We start from the raw sequence: 23,614 nt of genomic DNA, 5'->3' as shown, positions 1-23,614 counted from the left end.
ATGAATACCCTAATCCTAACCTAGAAATCTTAAGAATCCCAACCCAAACTCAAATTTCAGAATAACTACTTTCCAATTTTTATTTAGAAAATGCATTTTCAGGTGAGAGGCTAAATCACAATCTTTGTGAGAAATTTTTTTTGTGCTTCTCAAATGAGGAATTTCATCACAAAGGGGAATTTATAAAATGACTTTCAAAGATATGCACGTGCAACTCAAAAAAAATTGAAGAGAGATGCAAAGCTAGAGGAATCTAGTAAGTTGATTCATCAGTATGTGGTAGGATTGATTGGTAATTGGCAATTTGACAATCGATTCAAAATTTATCAATCAAATCCATAGTCCACTTATGAGTAGTTGTATGCAATGCAAGCATGGTTGATCATATTAGAGTTTATTGGTGAGTGTACAAACTATTGTCACCCGCGGGCAAGATATATGGTTGTCATCAATCACTAGTATATTTGACCCCATTTTTTGACCAATATTGGTCAAAATTTGGACCAACCAATTGGTCAAAGTTTTTCTTGTTGAAAAATTGACCATCTTACTAGTTGTCAAAATTTTGACCAATACATTGGTCAAAAATATCCTAGAATCCTAGCGTAGTCTATACCAGGCGTTGGTCAAAAACTATAGATAGTGGTCAAATTTTTTGACCAATGCCTAGTAGAAAAATTTCAGGTATTGGTCAAAATTTTGACCAATGCCTAGTTGAAAACTAGCAGGTATTGGTAAAAACTTTGACCAATGCCTAGTAAAAAACTTTTAGGTATTGGTCAAAATTTTGGCCAATGCCTCGTAGAAAACTTTCAGGTATTGGTCAAAATTTTGACCAATGCCTAGTAGAAAACTTTTAGGTTTTGGTCAAAATTTTGACCAATGCCTAGTAGAAAACTTTTGGGTATTGGTCAAAATTTTGACCAATACTTGGTGGTTTTTTACTAAGCATTGGTCAAAATTTCAACCAATGGTTGGTCAATATTTTTTTGAGGCATTCTATAAAATAGTTCACATGCCTTGCCTATGATTTTACATTTTGCATGTATCTTGCACTCTCTCATCCTGATGATGGATTACAGAGAGTGATCTGAAATGATGATGCTAAAAAACACACACAATCAAATCCATGCTTGAAATAAGAAAATATAAGAACCCTTCAAGTATAAGGCTTGAAAAATAAAATAAAATAAATACTAATAACTAAAACATAGTATGGCTTCTCAGACCTTTTGTAAGTGTCTGAATGCTCCTTTGCTTTAAAAGGAGGAACCCCATAAAGAAACTCATAATACAAGATCCCTAAACTCCGTAAGTCTACCCCAAAATCATGCTCCTTGTTTTCCACTGGAATAGACATTTGCAAATATGTAAATAATCTAGAAGGAAAAAATGAAGAGAAAAGTAAATATTACACACTAACATACCCATTTTAGGAGGTAAGTAGTCCAAGGTTCCACACATTGTTCGTCTTCTATCAAAAGTGTGCATAGACTAACCAAAATCGACAATTTTTAGCTCACCCTGACAAGTGAATTTGTTAATAATGTAATGATCAGAAAGACATCCTTGTAAGTTTAAACTAAGAATCATTAGAAATATATTCATCCTTGGCACTTACCTATATGCCAATTAACAAGTTCTCTGGCTTGATATCCCAGTGTATGACATGCTTTTCATGGCAATATACCAAAGCTTTTGCAAGATACACAATGTACTCTACAAAAAAAGATTCAATAGTTTCTAGAGTAAAAAAAGAAAGTAGATTATAAGCCATTTCCAATTGTATTTACAGTAGCTAATCGCCTTTCACTGAAGCATTTACAATGTTGGAGCTCTTTGTAGAGCTCACCTTTTGTAGCATATTCAAGAATAAGATAGACCCTACTCTGAATAAATTGATGAATAAAAGAATCAATTAAATAAATACTAGGGAAGGTTTTGATGAAAATTAAATGTCACCAAAAAGATTAGAACATTGCAGGATATGAACCTGATCATAAAAGTATCCAAACAATTGAAGTATATTTGGGTGGCGAAGATGACTCTAAATTTTAATCTCCCTATGCAATTGGTGCTCTACTTGTGACTGTTGGAGCTGGTTCTTGAATAGAACTTTTAAAGCCACAAAAAAATTTCTTTGTTCACACAATTGAAAATAGCTGGTGAATCATTAAGTGATAGTCCTTCGCTAAAAAAAAAATGCCATTCAAAATCTTACTTCTCTTACCATATTATTAATGGGAATCATGCATTAAACTTATCATGTCCCTTGGTTGTAAATGGGAATCTCACTATTTATGATAAAAGAAAATATAAGAAACATTTTTTATGGATACAAGAGAGCAAATATAACCCCAAGGCTAGGATCTAAGCTATACGGATGTTAGTGTCATGTTGTGGAGCACCCCTCAGGCATATTTCTAGAAGCATTTTTTTTAGCAAACAAACTGGGATCCAAGCTACAAGGATGCTAATGGGGATTGAGGGTTATGTGTTAGCCCAGGCCCCATTCTGATAAGATGGCCATGATCAACTCATTAGAAAAATCTAAAGCCACTGAGGTTGAGGCCAGGTTTGAACTTCAGTTTCTGTTGATTTCAACATGGGTATGGAATCGAGTTTCAGTTATGTGATAGCCTATACCAATTAAGATGGCCATGATCAAATTGTTAGGGAGAATCTTAAACTAATGAGCCTAATCGATTTCAAAGTAGCATTCCCTACAGAATCACAAAAACACTAAAAGACACTGGCCAATTTTACCATTAGATTTGGGATTTGCATAATGTAGTCCAATTGATTAGATGTCAAGACAAAAATGCATTGACAATAACTGAAGACTAAAAGTGAGCTAAAATTTTGACTATGGTTGAATCAATGAATTCTACGAAGAGATTCAAACTTTCACTAACACTACAATTTCACCCACAAAAATAACTTGTTAGATAAAATCTAAAACCAATTATGCCATGTTTAAAACTCCATGCGATTTGCCTTTTCTTCTGCCAATGTCTACCTGGATGGGGATTGAGTTATGTGTTAGCCCAGGATACCGATAAGATGGCCATGATCAACTCATTGGAAAAATCTAAAACCAATGAGGTGAGGTTTGGAACTTAGTGCAAGTTACCAGAAATTAAGCATTTAATGGTTGAAAATTTCATTCTAGAGATAAATTTCTAAAGGAGACATTACTGAAGGATGAGTGTTAATATTTCTTGCCAAAATTTAGCTGTTGCATTGTTTGAACTCAAACTATCTATTTCACAACATTTGAACCTTTAGCTCAAGAAAATAATGTTTCACAAGATTGTATACACAACAGTACCTCAACTTTCTATGAATCCAAGAAGATGGGTTCGACCATTCTTTTTTAAAAAAAATCCCAACTAACTCACAAATCACTTGGGCTATAAATTAATTTAGATAACGATAAAATGAAAAAATACTTGGTACAATCATTGACAACATTAGGTGCTCCCTCTTTATGGACATCCACGGAGGAATGTTATTGTTAATAACAAAAATAGGCCACACTGAGCAAACAAATATCATATTGACACCATCCACTGCCAATGAAAGCTTCAGATTATGAGGTTATTCTTTAAAGTGTGACCATGTTTCTTCTATCTCTTTAAATGTAGAACCATTAGTAGGCATTCACATAATGTCATCTTGACTTTTATTGCATGCATGTTAATCCATAAATTGTGCTAAGCTAGCGCACCTGAATAATTTTTGAAGACGTGAAAAAATGGGAATGTACGAAAGAACCTTGTGAGGTACCTTTTTTGTTATTTGATCTGACTGATATCTACTAATATGACAATCAGGGCATTTTGTTGCAAATTCATGTTGTTTATGATATAGAATGTGATCATTGGGACATGCATGTATTGTATGATACTTCATTCCAATCTGATTTATAATGGTAGATAATTCTCCGTATGAACGAGGCAAAATGTTTGATAGTGGTAACAAAAAATCACTAATCAACCTACAACAACAAATATGCATTGTTAATATAATGAATAGTAATTGTATGCTAACATTGAAGATGACAAAAGTGGCATACCTTAGCATACGTGACATTGCTACATTGGATATACCATTCATAACCTTTAAGTTCACCAACAACACTATAGCTGAGAGTAGAGTTGTTTGGGAGCCTTCATATAAGGGATCATGTGCCTTCTCAAGTAAAGGTATATCAAGACCATCTTCATCATCATTATCAGATTCACTAGTAGCATCATTGTGAGCCTCTTCATCACTTGCCCCAATACCATTTTCTTCAATCATGTCCTCTGGCACATTATCATCTTCTTCCATGGGATTCTTATCCTCAGCTTGGATATTCACACCTCCATGTTCCTCCAGTAGGAAATCCACATTTAGTAATGGAGGAAAATCGTCAACATGACCATGTTGCCTACAATGACTTTGGGCTATTGTGATTAGAATTCTTTGATTCTTCAAGCCCTTACACTTTTTGCAAGGACAATAAAATTTATCAAGTTTTCTTTGAAACTGAGCCCACAATGCAGCCATTGTCTCATTATTTTGTTTTGGGTTCATATTGTCAAGCGTGGTCTATCTTCATAGGAAAATATATCTGCAAATAAATTGGACATGTTGTAGTTAATGTTTATATCTGCACATATGGAAATTTTTGATTAATATTTTCAAATGTAACTAAAATGATCCTATAATTTTGAGAAGGCCTAGATGTTTGCAAAATGTGGAGTTATAGACAATGTATCTTAATTATTTGCAAAATGCCTCAAAGAGATGTCACAAGGTGAAAGTTACTTAGGTGCTATCAGCAACATGCCTTGACAAATGCTGATTTCAAAAAGTAATAATTTTATTTGAACTTAAGATTCTATTTGATGCCAGTACTTTTAGAATAAAAGAAATATAGTGCTCAATATCTTCTGACTATGTACATGCAATATCTTCTGATAATGCAAATGCAGTATCTGCTTGTTGTAGAGTTTCTAAACACCAAATGTTGTGATAGATCTTCACTTAGAAATATTAATAGAAAATAATGTTTCTAACCAGACTAGAAAGTTCAATTGAATTACAAGAATAGGTGAAATAAAGTAAAATTCAATAATCTATGATATCCAACTAGTACACGATCTACAAAGTTTGATTCACTATTTGTAATTAGCTCTTTATGCATTTTTTTCAACTATCAATTGCGCTGGTAGCATATAACAAAAAAATACATATTAATTTTTGATCAATGATTTTGTGTGAGTTTTATATAAAAAGATGATAGTACAAATGTATAAAATGGATTGCAAAAAAAAAGTTGAGGAGAAACCTAGAGTGAAGTCTAGAATACTGAATTTCCAATAGGAAGGAATTGGAAAACAAATAGCATGCACCATTTAAACATAAGTATATTTCATTAGATAGGGAGATATACCTTGCCTATATGTGGCCTCTCTTTAACCTTTTCAAGGCTATTTCGAATATGTGCTACTGCATGGACCAATACAAATGAGTCTTAAGGTAGTCACACTACTGAGTTATAATAAATGAAATACAAAATCTGTAGATTTTAGGATACATGACAATCTAAAAAAAAAAAAAAGAAATTACAATAGAACAAAGGTTTACTTTTATTTCAATTGAAAAGATTTATTATACGTGCAATTGTATAATGTTTATATTAGATAAATTGTAAAACTAAAATTAAAACTTTTATTTTCATCATTCTCACTGGATTAAGGATTAAAAACAAGGGTAATTTTGTATATAGTATAAAGGATAGGTCGAAGCATTTGGAAAACTTGTGTGCATATATTAGATTTTATTTGAGAATGAGGAGAATATATCTTTTATTCATATTGTATATAAGATTAATTAGTATTTAATTATATTTCTTTCTTGGTTACACTCTCAATTGAAAGAGCTAATGTTATAAAATTGTTGACAAGTTGGAGGAAAAAGATTTAAAATGTGGTACTATTGCCAAGTTTACTTTTTAAATAGTGGCTTAAGTCAAATGAAATACTTGAGTACTGATTGGTGAAAATAAATCTCTCAAGATGATGTGAAACTTTTGGTGTATCAGATAGTAGATACCTATTGATAAATACAAGCATAATATATTTTATTAAAATAAATTATTTGACACCTATTTCTATCAAATAGAATCTTATCCTTTATATCCTCAATGCTAGAAACTCAAGTAAGGTGCTTATTGCATTTATTGACTTCACTGATTGTGAGCAATGGGGGCTTGTTTCCTAAAGTCCTAGGACATGTCTACTGCTATGAAATGTTTCTAGAAGCCATGGTAGTAGGTATGAGACAATTGATGTCAGGCTTACTACTTATGTATGTAAGATAGGTTGTAGAGGAAAGCCTATTAGCTAATCATGTTTAAAAATTTGTGACTATATGACAACAGAGAATGTAGATGGCTTTCACTGTTAGATGAATATAAGCTTGCATTACATACTTGTGTAAAACTAGGAAAAGTTGGTAGAATCCCGCCACAGGATATTACAAAGAGGCAGTACATTGGATGATAAGTATTTTCATAGATGCGTTAGCTATGAAAATTGTAGCATGCTTAAACATGTGTCAAATAAGCACACATCCCTAGGGTTTGTGGGTCATTCATCATAATTTAACTTCTGGGGTGTGGCAACATAGAACAAATTGGCTTAATGGTAAAATTCCATATTAAGATGATGAAAGCATTAAGATTCTATCTACGATCCAAAATGCTGTACACCAGTACAACATATAAATTTAAGATTTTTTTATTCAAAGTATGGACGCAAATAAATGATAGATTGTGGCTCTTTCATTAGCTTTTGTAATGAATTTTCAAAAAAATCAATGATTAATCTTCATATTTTATTCTTACATCCATCTACAAATCTAGAAAATATTATGATGTTTGAAACCAATATTCCTATCTCCAAAACTCAGAGAAACACTGTTAAAATCTGTGGTAGAGTTGAAAAGACCTGAGCTAATCCAGTAGCCAAAGTTTTGCTATCTTAATTCATAAACTTGCAAAGGCTTCTAAATGTTTGCCTCTTCTGGTCAAACTTGTTTGAGACTCTATTAATCTTGGACTCACCTTGCTTTAGTAGCTCAACCTATTATTAAAAATAAAAGTCCCGAACACAAAAAACTTACAACACTCATCTTCATCATCAGTGGTTATTTATTTAGTAGAAGCTTCTTTAAATTCTCTGCAAATTGTTTGAATTATGAATGATGCCAAATATATTGTATCACAAGCAGTTCTCTAATTGAGTATCTCCTAGGTGCAATGCAACATCTGGTCCATTGAAATTTAAAAAAATTGTAACTTGCTACAGATTTTTAAGAAGAATTGCATTCTTTATTCATATTACTTATATTATTTTGAATTGGAAAATTATAAAAATCCAACTTATCTTGAAATATAGTTTTTAACTTATCTTGTCGAAGCCTAAAGTGACCAAGTCAGTATCAATCCTTGATCTATGAATGATGTTAAATTCATTGTATCACAAGCAGTTCTTGAATTATCTTCTAAGTGCAACACAATGACTAGTCCATTGAAAAATAAAAAATTTCAACTTGCTCTAGATTGTTGAGAAGATTTGCATTTTTTATTCATATTACTGATATAATTTTGAATTGAAAATTATGAAAAAATAATTTATCTTTCAATATAGTTTTTAACTTGTCATGCCAAAGCCTAAAGTGACCAAGTCAGTGTCAATCCCAAAACTAGACTCCTAATCATTTATTAACTGACTTCAAAGTAATCATGTTTTTTGATGCTGTCCCATTGTTGATGAACTTCCTCTTAAATTGGAAAAGACTCCTACTCTCTGTTTTATTGATTTTGTGTATCACTTATAGAACTCATATGACATCATAACGGTAACTGACCTATGCCACAAGCTGCTTCATGTCATCAAATTGTTTCCTAAAAAATTAATTTTTAGCATGCTCAAGCTTATTAAAAAATAGCTACATTTCAAATTCAAACTCTCCTTCTTAGGTAAATATTATCCTGAGAAGAGGTAGGAGGTTCTATTAATTCTTATCTTAAGTTTATTGTTCATCTTTCCTTTACCCTTGAATTGTGAATCAATGCAAGAGACTTTGAAGATACATCAAGCTGACATGTTTGCTTATTGTCTAGTCAATCTGTCATATTTTTCAAATGAAGGTATTACAAATGATTCTCTTTAACTATACATGATAGAGTAAAAGGAAGTAGAGGAGCATGAAAAAAAATTACTCAAAAAAAATAGAAATATGTATTCCTTGTTAGTTTTCTATTTCTAATAACCAACTCAATGAGATCTCAATATTCTAAACATAGCCAAATAATATTTAATGGTAAGAAAAACATGAGTAAAAAGGGATGCAATTTATTCTTATAATAACAAAACTCTTACCCTTTTAACTAATAAAAAGAGATTTGTGTACTCATTTCACACCCTTCATGGATTAATAAACTCCTTAATATTAAAGAATGATCTATCTAAAACTTGTACTTCAATCAAGCCTATAGCCTCATCAAGTTTATTTCTATTTGAAAATATTTGATATTATTTGGTGTAATTAAAGAGAAATATGGAATGATAGAATATTAGAAGAGGAGGGAGAGGTGACCCCCTTTTTTAAAATTGTACAATCAAAAGGATGATGGCCCAATAGGCTCAAATATGACTTAAGCACTAAGTTACTAAATGATCCTTTGATGATAACAAATTGGAATAAGCTATATTTGAGGAGATACAACAAACTGATGTAAAATAGAAGCCTAATTATGCTAAATGAAAACTTATAACATAATAAAAAAGACAAAAATTAGACATGAAATTGTAATGAGTGGAAATATAAACCACATTTCATCACTAACATAGGATTTAAATTTGAAGTTATTTTGGAGGGTATAGGAAATCTAGATGTCATATACCTGGGTATAGAATGCCTTCTCTCTATATACTTTATACTTTCTCCAAAAAAATTTAGAGATCATTCATTTGATCCTATACTTTCTACATTTGTAATAGTAGGTTTGCCACCTATATATTCTTGCACATGAATTTTTTTTTTTTTTTTGAAAACCATAAATATTTTGTACACATGCAATTTCATGTAAACAAACATGCAGGAAACCCCAAACTTGAACCAATGATAGAAAAATGTGATAAGTACAAAAGAAGCCATAAGTTGGGGAAACCATAAACCCTAGAGATAGAGAGAGGTAGTCAGATTGCAAACCATAATATTAAAATACCTAGAGAATGTGTATAGGATGTTGAGGACGCCCTTAATCTTCTACATTGCTCACTCTATAGCCTCCTTAGCCAATTGTTAATGCCATTTGTGCTGACAAGAACCTAGACACCATATGCAAAATAGCTGGTGGTTTTGATCATCCCACAGGAATAGAGGGCCCAACATGTCAGTATGTAGAAAAAGTTTGAAATAATCCCAATTACATTGCTTTAGTTTGAAGAAAATTAAATTTGGGTTGAGAAATCTACCTAGCCCTTGTGTCAATATGATAGAGCCTTGAGAACTTTTGTGTAGCCATCCTTTGAGAGGTCTTGTGAGGACAAATACTTTTAACTATTATTCATATGTAAGTGGTAACATATGTGCTCTTCACAGCTTCAAGATTGAGGCCTCTTTGAAACACAATATCTATAGCCCTCCTAAAAAAAGATGCTTCAAAAGAGGAGTGGACATTAGCAAAATCATTAAAAGAATCTAACTACATATCAATAATGAGAATCAAGTTAAAAAACTCATGCTATAGCCAGTGAAATATAAACAAAAACCATGAATGTGACATGAGGATGAAGGTAAAAAACCTAACCTAGTCACATATGCAAGACTACTATAATGTTTGTGCGAGATAAACCATGTATGCCTATCTAGAAGATGTCCACAAATTTGATACAGATGGAGAAAATAATATTACTCATTGATCTCAATTGCCAAATCTAGTACAATACTTGGTTTTTTTACTTCAAATAAAATTCAAGGCAAAGTCAAGTGTGTTCTCTTGAAAGTTTAACCATGTTATTTTTAAATGTGTCCATCAAGTTAAAATACAAGTCCAAAGGACATTTTCAATGCCAAGCATCAGCAACAAAATTCAGATGCAGCCAACTAGAGCCTGGTTTTGAGGAAGAATATTGGGCCCTTACAACTACCTTCTTCCAAAATCAAGTCCTTGGCAGTATAGGGACCCATATAAATGTGACCAAGGTCATGATTGAAAAATGTTCCATGCAAATATGGAACTCCTCAAAGATTTGTAGCAGTACAGAAAGGTTAATTACCAAAAATGATAAGACAAGAATCATTGACACCAATTTAACAAGGGTCATTAGATGAGGTGAAATAACCCCAACTAATAGATAGGTGGTTGAGAAATAATGCACAACATCAAAATAGCCTAGAGGAAAAATATACAAGCTAATGTAGAATTAATGGATATTTTCCTAACAGCTGGTTCATAAATCATCCAATGCAGTCCTTCATCTACCCATTTCAACTTGAGAATTAGAAAAAAAAATTATTTGAGTGTATTGTTTAATTAGTGAGGTGGTTTAGCTTTGACAAAATGTGAGGGTAATGGTTTTCATTGATGTCAGCATCATTATCTCAACCTTTGGTGTGTCGGTAGTTGTAAAAGATTGTGATTGTAGATTTTTGTTATAGTATTACTATGTAGAGGCAAGGCTAATGAAAAGGCCCAAATTGTCTAGCATATTTTGATAGATTTTAGATGTGTAATTATGTTTTCTGAGTATTGGGTGGAAGCTAAAAAGTTTTTGCAATTTTTTGTGTTTGTGTTTGTGATTGAAGCTCCAAATTGGAAGAGATATTTATTCCAACATCATTTAACTTCCAAACCTAGGTCATATAATATTGAATATTAAGTTGTGACTCTAGGTTCTACATAGTTGACTTCTAGTGAGGAGGTGGCTTAGATAAATAAGTGGATGTTGAAGTTGACTCTTGATTTGTATAGGTGGTCTTTAGCATAGATACTTGAAAGGAACTAATATTGGTCTTATTGTTATATAATTCAAGACCTTGTATTGATCTTCGATAAATTTATCTCAAAAGTCTATGATATTCAAGCTCATGCCACATTATAGTTGAAACATTAGCTTCAAGTTCATCTTTTTAAAAAATAAATGGGAGATAGGAATGAAATGGAGGAAATGAAAGGAACTCTTGTTTACATTTTTTCTCAACAAGATGAAGAAGAATAAAAAACTTATGCTTATAGTTCATTATCAATTGCAGCAGATATTGAATCGTTTCAATATTTGTAAGCTTAATTTTAATTTCTGGGGACCACATTACATTTTACCAATCTTCTTTAGTATTCAGAGTAATTTGATTATTTGATTATGTATGCAGAATAATTTAAATATAAATTTTTCCTTTATATTTGAAAATGCTAACTTAGTTTTACAAAGCTACAATTAATATAGTACTTCCTTTATGTGTTCTATAGCTTGCTTTGAGAACTGCTATTATAGGGAAGGGCATTGTCATCTACAAATACCCTTGTGATCCAATGATTGCATTAACCTCATTCAAGCCTCCAACTTTCACCCAAAAATCTATAAATAGAACGCTTGCCAAGAGAAAATTTATCAATTAGAATTGCATTGTCATTATGTTGTTTTCTCTCTAGGATTTTATAAGCATCTTAGAAATCTTAGCTTCATTTTCATCTAGATGTTATGCATTAGAATAATACTGAATTAGTTTTAGCTTATCTTCCATTATCATGGTCATTTTTAATCTTTGAATCATCTTTATTATTGAGAGCTTGAGACTAGTTCCTTAAACCAGTTCTTGAGATATTCAAATCTTTCATTGTCTTGCATTTTTAGTTTCATTCATCATCAAGTAAACAATTACTTGGAGATTTCTATTCTTGTATCTTGAGAGATCACATCCACATTTCCAATTCCAAAAGAGAGAAAATCAAACAAGCCTTACAAGTGCACATTTTTAGACTCTATTAGATATTGAGAGAAGTCTTATTTGTTTTAAGATTTATTCATACTTTGAATCTTTTCTCAAGCCCTCGAACATTACATATTTTAAGCCTGACTACATAAAATGAAGATTTCCTCATACACATTAATAATGAGGCTTTAAATTTTTTACCTATGAGTCCCTCAACTGACTAGAAAAAGCACTAAAAGCACCGAAGGAAAGATTGATAATTTTGACAATGAAAATAGATTTTTGGATGCTACAATAAGTTATTATAGTTTCTTGTTGACCAATCCATTATTTGAGGATAAAATAGAATCTATCCTAGCTAACACCACCAAGAAAAATACATCCCAAATGTTTAATCACCAAGAAACCCCTAATGATGACAATGCTTAGAAAAGGCTTAAAGCTCAAAAATTGGCCTTGGCCACTATTACTAAAACAACAAAAGTACATAAGAAACTTAACCGAAACTTTGCAAAATGTTTTTAAAGTAAAAAACAATGAGGATATTGTAAGACGATAGTCACAGTTAACAATGACCTAAGTATGATAGAGACTAAATTAACAAAGGATTCTTTTTCAGTTGGAAGTGTTAAGGAAAAAATAAAAATTGATGATAGACAATCTCTCTCACAATTGAATGGAGACTAAAACCATTAATAGAAAAGGAGAGGAGAATCCATAATGCTTTAAAAAAACTTTATGAAAACTAGAAAAAAAACACCCATTGATAAATGAGTGCTAATATTGCCATATTCAAACACTCCCTATTATGCTCATATTAGTATAAATTGTGTCTCTGTTTGCTCCAAAGGCTGGGGGAAGAAATTAATTGAATTCTTCCTTGCTTAAAGATGAGGATGATGTAGACATTATCAAGATGGCCACTTTCATGACTAATGTCTGCAATAAAGTGCTTTCTCAATTTGTGGTGTGAGAGAAGATGTTTTAATTTGTGGGTGATAGGAACAAAGTAGAGGAGGCATTTCAAGGGAAGTTATAAAAATTAGAGGGCTTTTTGTAAGATGATAGAAATGATACTATGATAAAGGATTAGCTTTGAAAGACTAGAGGGGAGCTCAGAAAGGTTCCAAACTTCAAATGTAAAGGGCAAAGAATGAGGGTTGGGATGAATTGGTTAAAAGAGAGAGATAGAGGAACCAACTATTTTTTCAATCTGGTCAGACATAAATAGAAATGGGAGAAGATTGAGGAAATTAAGATTAGTGGTGGAGTGTCTCATGATCTTGATGAGATTTGTAAGGCTTTCCTTGATTTCTATAGTCATTCTTTTGACTTTTCAATGTGACAAAGATAATTATGATGTTTGGCTTTGTGTCTAAATATGATTCCACCGAAGATTTAAAGCTAGATGCAAAAATGTTGTTTGGAGATTTTGTTGTTGAAATTTAGGAGACTATATTAATTGTAAAAATATTACCTGTTCATCTCTTCCCCTGCTATAAGTGAAAGAGATTGAAGGGCTTCCTTCCACTGGTTAAGCTTCTCCAAGTATCTGCCCTTTTGTTTATATTGAATGAAAGCTTCAACATATATTCCTATTTCTATGTAGCAGAGATCAAAACATTTGATATGGTAGAACACGGGGATAATTTTGGCCTCACTTTCTTGCATGAGAAGCAACTCATCCAAACACCAGGGTGAGTCTGCATATCCCTTGGAAACGATGGCTATGTGGACTGAAGCAAAGTGGATGGCTGTCTGAATAGTGGAAGGAAATGAATCTTCAATTTGCTTCTCTTTGGAATCAAGAAATCGTCAAATTCCCAACTGCTCAAGGGAATTTAAATGGGAAATAAATTTATTTTATAAAAAACCCCACCACTAATCAGAAAAATGACAATAAAAGGAGAGCATGAACCACAAAAAAGTGCTCCCACATGGCCTTCCCAAGGCCATGAGTGGTTTGTCCCCACAACATATGTGGATATCAATACCAAAAATGGGGGTGGCATGATGCAACAAGCCATAAAATTTGTGCGCTGACAAAGACATAGTCAACCCCAAAATAATGCCTTCATTAATGAGCATGTTATAGTCATCACTATAAACAAGGCAATCATCACCAACCTCCAATAAGAACATATTATTACTAATATGGCTCTCCAATCCCAAGGCCTTGCCCAAATCCCAGTCCAAGAAAGGAACAAAGATGATGGCCTCTAAGGACATGTGCACATGGGAGTGCAAAAGAAAACACTCTACATCATAAGGAATACTAAACTCCAAACAATTGGTAACCTCCAATAATCACTGAGAGAGTATAAACAAGATTGCTTGTATGAGAGATAACACAAGGCATAGAGTCCAAAGTATAAAATCCATGTGTACAAGACTTAGATGGCTCCAAATCACTCCACCAAATCAGGGCATGTGAGTGGGCCTTGAACAACATAGTAGGAGAACCAAGGCCCATGTGTGAGTTTAAACAAAATTGGAATGGAGCTTGCGGGTCTAAAAATTGTGCAAAATGCACATGGGGAGTCCATATGGGACTTGGCGTGGGTGCCTGTAATAGATTTGAGGCCACCTCATCAAAGAAAAAACCAAAATGGCCAAAAATACCGCTCCCAAGATGAGAATATAGCTAAACCATTAATGTAAAAGCATGAGACCATCAATCAAATTCATAGACGAAACATCAACCCACAAATCTAAACTTAATGCCAAATCTACAAACCCTTGAGTTGAATACACATTAAATTATATAGGGTATTGCTATGAAATCCATAAAATTCAATGAATTACCTAATAAATTATACGTGAATCCCTAAATCTTTTTCGTGAATGTTGAACATTACCCTTTTTTTTGCAATTAACCCTCTTTTTGCAATTTTTAGCTAAAATTGTCAATTTTAATAGATGTGCAATGGGACTAAAAGAAAAAAAGAAAACCAAAAGTAGAAACTAGAAATCCTATCTTAAGACTAACTTGAATATACAATAGCACTACTTCTTACACTTAAATCATATAACATGGAAGAAAGCTAAATCGTGCTGACTGACAAGGTTATAAAAGTGACCAAGGTTATCTATTCATCGTAAAATAATAGGCCATAAACCAACAAAATTCATCAAAATTGTGCGCATAGAGAAGATAAAGAAAATAGTAAGAAAACATGTACCAAACACTACTTACAATGGCCGAATAACAATGAATTAGGAAAATTGACCTTTTTACATTTTAACATGATGAAGCTCGTGTTGATTGAAATTTTGACCAACACGAGCATGGTTTAATTTTTTTTAAAAAAAAATTCCTTGGAAATTTTGACCAATCTAAAATAGTTTAATAGATGGTTAAAAATTTTGGTCTAAAAATGGGGTCAAATGTACTACTGAATTCATGGATCTTAAAAAAAATCACCAAGATGGTCTCCCAATACTTATCTAGACATACTGTCAAATTTGAAAAAGGTGAAGAGAATCATGGTGGGTCTCATGAAATGCAACGAATTGTTTGAGAAAATTCACATTTAGATATTGTCTCATTAAGTAGAATGTTTATATATGTATGCCAAATAAATTGCGTGGAATTATTTGCCAAGTTTGTAAACCATTTGATGGAATGTGTAAATTAGAAAAATAGTTGACACCAAATCACAAATGGATGAATTAATGCACAACAATGGGGATTAGATTTGGAATCATCTAATGCCATTAACCCATGGCACCAAAACATTGGAATTGGCTATGTTTACCAATCAAGGAAGTGGAAATATGCTCCTTATCAAATGATAGGTTATTCAAATCCATCACACTCAATGGAATGACTGTAATAGATGATCTTGATATTTTTTGACTCTTCTATTCTAAATGTAGTGTTAACCATCTAAATGCAAAGAGGAATGGAATAAGAAATGCATATGATAGAAAATGGAATTTCTTTGACTACTAGACTTGAATGAAATGGAATTCAACAAGTTACAAATAGATTCATATACATCTATCCTTCAATTCCCAATGAAACTATCTAACATGATATGAAATGAACAAGAGAGGAAGCAAAATCATATATGAAGAAAGTAAATGGAATTTACTTGATTATCACAAGATCACATATAATTGTCCTTCAACTCTTAGTGTAGAACTAATCTATGCATGGGCAACAAAACATGAAAGCAAATAGGGTAAATGGAATTACAGACCAATTCACCATCAAGTTTTCCAACCTTTGTATTGTCAAATGAGATTACATTTATAGTTCTCTATCATTTATTAATTCTAGCAGAGCAACAATCATATAATAGAAAAGAAAATGAGAAAAAAACATGAAATTATCCAATCTACATCAAGATATGAGCATGTGCTATCGCTTCTATTGATGATTCTGGATCTGTGATATTCTCAAAAATACTCCATGAGCTTTCATTTTCATGCAAATTCACAAATCTTGCAAAAACCTTTAATTCTTTGTATTCTACTATTTGGTGCTAATTCAACATAATTCATATTATAATGGTCACCATAACTTTGAATTTCCATCATTGATTTCAAATTGATGATCAAGATTAAATTATTATAAACTTTCTTTGTAAGTTCCTCTGTGGGTCCCTCTATATACACGTGTCTTTATATTGTTATGCCACTATGACTAGATGGTGATAGATGTAGATCTTTTTATGATCTTATGGTGGTAATAAAATGATATTAAATCTCTTTGTTTCGCAACGTGGGTCCACTTTCCAACTAGGTGCATTGTGGCAGACAGATGACAGTAATTCATTGCTTGGAAGATCTACCATTAACCTAGTTTTACTTCATGAAATGTGACGACACATAAGAAACATGCCTTTTTATCACTTTTTTGTCATGATTAAAGCATGTTCATCTTTTTATAACAATATAACAATGACTGTAGATCTTCTTTTGATTTGGTGGTGGTGAAAAAGACTGTAACTTCCTTGTTTAATTTGCGGTGCAAGTCCACCTTCCAATTATATACTTCATGGAAAGCAAGTGGCAGTACTTTATTGACCAGAGAGTCTGATGTTAGCCTATTTGTACCCCATGGAATATAATGGGCCCATCAAGACACATGTTGATCCATTATTATGTCACTACGACTAATAATCAAACAACTTTTAATAGTGACATAACAATGATCATGGATCTTGTAAGATCTAACAGCTGAAGGCATTCAACTTTCATTTAATATTCGAATGGGACCCAATCTGACAGGTAAGCATTTGGAATTTTCAACTAGAAAATAATACATTCTTTCGTTGAATTGAATTTTCAACTTTGCAATGTATACGAGCAGATCAGACATTAACCATTGATTTCATTTCAAAAAGAGTCATACCACCTTTGACTTAGTTCTTTTGCCATTTCTACATTTTTGAGTGCTCACTCTATATTGAATTCAACTAATCTTGCTTCTGACTTATTCTAATGATCTGTATATCAATCTTTTGGCCTCAATCTTCAATGCTCTCTACTACATTTTCTCTGTATATGCTCGTGATCTCTTTTAAATGTATCCTTGCTTTAGATATAGACCTTTGACCATGAAGTTAGAAATTTTCAAAGATTTAAAAATATTTTCATGAAGAACTACTTCTCAACATGAAGTTTTGTCTTTGACATGATTAGGAACAAGTAAATATGAATTAGCAGAATATCCAGACCTTCTTCTCATTGGGATAATGCATAAAAAACCCTCCAAACCCTAATCACCTAGCTTTGGACTGATGCATTGCTCATATGATTCTCACATTAGCTTGACTCAAAATAATGATGAGAAGAAAGAGAATCCTATAGGAAATCTAGACTCAAACTAATGAAATTAACACTTGACTTGACTCAAAACCCTAGAGAAAAGGATATGAACTAAAACTTGGGCAACAACTGGTTCTATCTAGGGATTTAAGCATGATGGTCCTTGAAAGAATTCTATCAATCTCTAGTTCCACACAAAAGGTGAAAACTTGAAAACAAAAATAATGGACTAAACTAGAAAAACAACAACAAACTACCTAGGAAAAAAAGTAACTAAAATGAAGCAAATTGCATGAAAGAAAAACCTACCTATCTAGCTACTATGCAGGAGTTACCTGCTTTCAATTTTGCATTTGATACAACTTCAAATCCTGTCCATTATAAGAATATGGTAGGGTTTGTCTAGTGGGATATGCCAATTTGAAAGAGTTATTTTGATTTTTTTGTATGATCCAAAATGACCCTTTCCATAAAGATTAAAATTTTGAATGCATACCTCTTGATTCATATCTCTTGTCCCATAGTAATACCAGATCAACTTCCATGAATTTTCTAGGCCTTGCCTTTTTACCAAAAAACTTCTTTATCCTTCCTTGATGTTTAGTGATCTTATCAACCATCTCTTCTCTTTCTTCTTGTAGTTTGGTAGGATACAAGATCCTCTTCTTTAATCCATCTTTGAAAACATCTTCTTCAATGACAGTCTTTAATCTGCATGCAACAAGTTCTAGAGGCAATGGAAAATTTGCTTCCACTCCATAGACTAATTCAAAAGGTGAATACCTATGGCTTTTTTAGGTGTGGTTCTATCATCACATAAATCATCATGAATATTCTTATGCATCAGGGCATTCACCATATGTCAGAAAATAAGCAATGTTTGAGAACCAAGAATCTTGAAGACTTACCATAAGAACTTTTGGAGTTTCTTCTTCTTTGCATTGTTGATCTTATGCCAAAGATTTACAGAGTGCATTTCCTCTCACAAGTTTGGTTGGCTTAATTTCTATATCATATTATTGGACTTTTTCTATCCAAACTCCTTTATTATTGCAACCAACATCTTGTTGTGTCAAAATAATTTTTATTATAGGATCTGACAAATATATGACTAAATGTGAATGCATTACATAAACCTAAAATTTTTAAGGGCTCTCACTACTGTATATGTATGTTTCTCCATTTGTGAATATCTCAATTCTTGATTCTTCACTGGTATACTCATGAAAGCAATTGGAGCTTGTATTCTCTGTTTGTTTTCTTGCATTAATATGGCTAACATAGTATGTTCTAAGGCATAACAGTAAATGATGAATTTTTTAGTGTAGTTAGGATGGATAAGCACAGGGGATTTGGAAATGGCATCCTTGATATCTTCAAAATCCTTTTTCCCAACATCACTTCATTTGAAAGTTTTACTACCTTTCATCATATCAACTATGCATTTAACTATCTCAGAGAAATTAGACACAAATCTCCTCAAGAAATTTACCTGGCCAAAGAAGGAATTCACTCCAGTTTTACTCAATGGCAGACTTAATTGTTGAATAGATTTAACTCTTTTCAGATCAATATTCACTCCTTCTTGGGATACAATATGACCAAGCAACTTGCCTTCTATTACACAAAAATATCGACTTCTTTGGATTCAATGAGATACCATGATCTTTACATTTTTGCAACACCTTTTCTAGACCTCTGATATGATCTTCTCTCTTTTTGGAAAAGACTGTCAAATCATCAAGGTCTATGACAATAATTCTATCTTTCAAATCTTCAAAGGCCAAATTCATGCCATGCTAAAAAGTTGCAGCTACATTAATTAGACCAAAGGGCATTCTATTGTAGGAAAAAGTACCCCATGGTGTGGTAAATGCAATTTTAAACTAATCTGCTTCATCTATCTAAACTTGATTATACCCTAAAATTCCATCTAACATTGACATCATTTTTTACCCTGCAAAAACTTGTAAGATATGGTCCATATTAGGGAGAGCAAAATTATCTTTGAGTGAGGCTTGATTTAGATTCTTGAAATCTACCCAAATCCTTATTTCTCAATTATTCTTCCTTACAAGAATAATATTAGCAACCTAAGTAGAATGATGAATAGGATATATAATCCTAGCCTGCAACATTTTGTCAATCTCCTTGAAGATTGTTCCTTCAACTATAGGATTATAGTTTCTTTGTTTCTACCTGAGTGGTGTTGCTTCTGGTTTAAGAGGGATTTCATGTTTGAACTTTCCACCCATGAAATTATTTAGGTCTTCATAACTCCAAGAAAATACATCTTGAAATTCAATAAGTAATTTTCTAATCTCTACCCTCTCCTCTAGTGTGCAACACTTTCCTATGTTTATCATGTTTGGGCTGTCTTCTCTCCCTATATTAATTCCATCATATTCCCCACATGCTTTTCCTTTCTTACATCTTTCCATCTTTATGCATGCATTATGCCTACCAAATTCTTTTTAAAAGAGATTAGATGGAGTGAAATATTATTACCTTTCAATTGAATCATATCAGGCTCTATTTTCTTCTTATCACCTATCACTGACTCATCACTATTTGCATTAGTGCTTTCTTCAAAATAAAAGCATTCAAAAGGATCTCCCCCTTCAATGAATTTAGTATGTGTTTATCATCTTCAAACACCTACCATGAATCTTCATTATCAGGGACATTAGGCCTAAATAGAACTTCTACTTTATAGGTCTGATCTTTGAAATCTGGGTGTGGTAAGAGTAATGATGCAGAGATTGCCAAAGAATCAACTCTTGAATTGAATTCTCTAAGTATTGATGTATTCAGAAAGGCATCAAAACCCTCAATTTCATCCCACACCTTATTATGATAGCTCCTTGATCTTAAGTTCTTTACTACATATTAATTTTTGACTTGTTTTACCATCAACTTTGCATCTCCTTAAGATTTAAGCATCCTGACTCCTTTTTCATTGTTGTCATTATTCCAAGGAGAAGAGCTTCAAATTCTAAAATATTATTAGTATTTTTGGAATCTAACTTATAGGCCAAGCAAGTCATTTCCCCACTAGGTGATGTCAACACTACCCCTACACCTGAACCAACATTAGCACAATTTCCATCAAAGTCTAGAGCCCACAACTAATCACCTTTAGTTTGTTCTAGTTCTTTTAAAATATTAGGGGTGTCAGAGAACAACATATAATTACCAAACTACATTTCTTGATACATGATTTGAGATCTAGGGTCATTTGATTTTAGGGTAGTAAATTTTTCCTTTTCTTCTAGTTCTAACTTCACCTTTTTATCTCCAACTTGGATAGTGGCACAAGACCAGTCTAGTTTTATTTCTCCCCCCATGTTTTCACAAAAAATTCTACTTAGGAGGATGTCATAGCTTGCAGGGATGTCCACTACTAGGATGGTAAGTTTAAGTCTTTTTGAAGGATAAGAAGCCATGGTAACTTGAGCATCTTTTATTTGTCCAAGCAAGGATGCTTGTTTTGTATCCACTGAATAACATCTACCAGAGGTTTTAGTTAGTGCAAGTCCTAAAGCTTTTGCTACAGAGGAAAGCATTACATTATTAGAAGCTTCTAAATCTATGATGCAATTACTCAACCTATTCTCATTGATGAAAAAAGAAATGTAGAAAGGATCTAGTTTTTTATTTGGGCATGTGCCTAAGAGAATGGGTCCTCTTCTTGAAACAACTTAGGCAGTGCAAAATTGTCATCAATCAAAGAAGATCCATTAGTACTATATTTATCGAGATGATCAACATTAGCATTAATATTAACCTATTCTTTATCTTTATTACAATGTTCAACTAACCTTTTCAACTGATCAGGATTAGCTTTCAAGTAATCCAATGGAGAAATATGAATTCTTGTCTCTTCACAATATTGTATTATGTCAAAAGAATTAGATGATTTACCTTTGTGTTCCTTCTGTGAAGTTGAAGGTACCATGCCTTTATCTTTATCAATTTTTTTGGGTGGTGCATTATTTTTGGTAGGGAATAAATTGTTGATATGATTTCTATTCTTCTGACCTCTAGTCATTACTGTCAATTGAGGTCCATTTAGAGTTGTAAAGGAGTCACCTCCCATTTTAGAATTTGATTCATACTCCAAGAAAATTTTTCAGAGTTGCCACAAGGAGCATGATCATCCTCACTTTTAGGATATTCAATTATTTTTTCTTTATTATTCACCATCTGTATATATCTAATTATATCAGCACATGTATCTCCATCATGATCTTCCCTTAATTGAAAATCACACATATTTTGTCTCTTAGGAGCACCTTCAATTGCTAATCTCTATTGAATAGGTGGTATTTGCAATGCTTTACCTCCATTTGGATATCTAGATCCTTCTTGATGAGGTTGATGAAAAGAATGAGTAGGTCTATTAATTTGTTTCTTCAATAAAATGAGCTCATTAGGAAATTTTTGAAGCATAGCCTCTATATTATTAGAAGTACTAGTTGTATTGCTTATGGTTCTAGATTGGAATTCTCTTTTCCACTTACCAGATGTTGTCATGTCATCCTTCATTTCTACGACTAGTATCTAGGCAGCTTGCAAGTTTGCTACATTTTCTCTTCTAATTTGATATCCCAAGTTAGGAGGCATAGAGATAATGTTGAAATTATTTTTAATATCATATGTTGGTGCACTTGCAATAGGTATCCTTTTGATGAGCTTATTGAATTTTTCATTAAAATCGCTCATGGAAACTGATGGTTCTTTCTTTATTTGTGCCAATTTTAACAACAATACTTGTGCATCCTTTGTACTTTTGTAATATTCTTCAAAAGTTTGTTTCATAGTATCCCAATTTGTGATGCATCCTGCAGGTAGCTCTTGGAACCAATAAGCAACATTGTCCACCAATGTATCAACAAACATTTTGACAGCCACATCCTCATGTTGAGGATTTACTACACCACAAGCCTTATGAAAAGCACTTAAGTGCTATTCTATAGAGGTGTTACCATCACTATTAAATCTTGGGAAGTTCTTCCTTGATGCTCTTGGAAAATCATTATTAGTTGCAAGGGAAAGAGGAACAATACCATTTCCCCATGGTTGTGCCATAACTGCTTGTGCAATGATTTTATTTGTTTGAAAGGTGATAGAAAGTGGGAGTGTTGCACCAATCAACAACAAAGCATCAAAAGCAGAAAGAATGGAAATCCTAGTAATAGGAGGAGCAGAAGATTGAATCCTCTATGTTCTATTAGGAGGAACAATTGTAGACAAGAGAGTATCTTGGAGTTGCTTGGTTACATATTCCCTTGCACATGTTCTTCATCTTCTGCAAAGGTCTTCTAGGATAGTAAAATTAGCCTTCTTGAGCTCTTCATATATTGGGTCAATATTTCCTTTCTCCTTGGCACTCTTGGTATATTTGGAATCCAGAGTGTATAAAATGTTTAGAAAATGGTGTTTTAAATTTATCTTACCAGTCTTCAACTTTGAATTTTCTTATTTTCTTTAGCAAGTCAAGGCTGTAAAACTGGCATCAAGTTCTTATGGCAAACACCTAACTACCAAAAGTCCTTTCTTGCAACTCAAATATATGAAATTAGATTGTAAATTAATATGAAGGAAAATTCTTTAGAACTTTCATCTAAATCTCCCCAATAGAGTCGCCAAAAACTATTGGTTAATAGTTTGCTCTTGTAAGAAAACTCAGCTGCGGAAACAACTTCCTACACTAATCTAATCTCTTAAGGAAAGTATGGTGCAAATCCTATTAAAATCTTCTACACTTATAGATTCAATATCATGTAAACAACAATATTGCAGCCAACCATGCATACAGAAAATAGATAGAGAAAGAAAT

General features: G+C 32.6%; 1 pseudogene; it reads right to left on the bottom strand.

The window, feature by feature from the left end:
- Positions 1-23,614, bottom strand: part of LOC149530732 (serine/threonine-protein kinase Aurora-2-like) — a 63,841-nt pseudogene that overhangs the window by 33,307 nt on the left and 6,920 nt on the right.

The sequence above is a fragment of the Cupressus sempervirens genome, chromosome 11 (genome assembly GCF_028749045.1).
Source record: "Cupressus sempervirens isolate cs-2001-9-10 chromosome 11, ASM2874904v1, whole genome shotgun sequence".
NCBI classification, from domain to species: Eukaryota; Viridiplantae; Streptophyta; class Pinopsida; order Cupressales; family Cupressaceae; genus Cupressus; species Cupressus sempervirens.
Note: the sequence above shows the minus strand (reverse complement) of the source record. Positions and strands in the feature narration are given on the sequence as shown.